Here is an 865-nt window from a genome sequence, read left to right as displayed (position 1 = left end):
GAAAAAGTGAGGAAGCCAAAAATAATTTAAATGAATCCAAATTTAACTTAAAACAATTAAATCTATATGAAGGGATGAATAAAGCAGTGGAGGCGTAGGCGGTGCGACAGCCGCTGGAGGGCAGCGGAGGCGGGTTCCTGTTTCCCGGGCCGAACGGGGCTCTGGGGTGCGCGGGGCGGGGCCCGGGAGCGCGGCCCGTCCTGTCCTCGCCATGAGGCCGCAGCAGGCGCCAGTGTCCTGGAAGGTTTTCATTCAGTGAGACTACAGCAGTGGCACCCGCTGCCAGTTCCAGACCAAAGTTCCCCGCGGAGCTGGAGAACCGGATTGATAGGCAACAGTTTGAAGAAACAGTTCGAACTCTAAATAACCTTTATGCTGAAGCAGAGAAGCTCGGGGGCCAGTCCTATCTTGAAGGCTGCCTGGCTTGTCTAACAGCGTACACCATCTTCTTGTGCATGGAAACTCACTACCAGAAGGTTCTGAAGAAAGTCTCCAGATACATTCAAGAGCAGAATGAGAAGATCTATGCTCCCCAAGGCCTCCTCCTGACAGATCCCATGGAGAGAGGACTTCGAGTCATTGAAATTACTATTTCTAAAGACAGAGGCCTGAGTAGTGGAAGATAAACCATAGGATTAAAGGCCCACCTCCAGCTGGGACCCTCACCTGTCCACCGGCCGACCGCAGAGTGTTCCCCACCTCCTCTCCAGAGCATCATTCCTTCGTATCTGCTGCCAGAGCCACGGTGCCATTCACTCCAAGGACTGACTTTGTAAAATTCCACACCTGGAGCGACCTCTAGTCACTCAGCATCCACTTTGTGTCTCCAAATTGTGTAGGACTCTGTAACCTTTTGATTAGTTTT

The 865-nt window shown here is 51.7% G+C and overlaps 1 pseudogene; it reads left to right on the top strand.

Annotated features, from left to right (window-relative positions):
- The first annotated feature begins 211 nt into the window (after positions 1 to 211).
- LOC136121341 (golgin subfamily A member 7 pseudogene) lies at positions 212 to 626 on the top strand (annotated as a pseudogene).
- Positions 627 to 865: the final 239 nt, after the last annotated feature.

The sequence above is a fragment of the Phocoena phocoena genome, chromosome 3 (assembly GCF_963924675.1).
Source record: "Phocoena phocoena chromosome 3, mPhoPho1.1, whole genome shotgun sequence".
Classification (NCBI taxonomy): Eukaryota; Metazoa; Chordata; class Mammalia; order Artiodactyla; family Phocoenidae; genus Phocoena; species Phocoena phocoena.
This window is presented reverse-complemented; position numbering and strand designations above follow the sequence as displayed.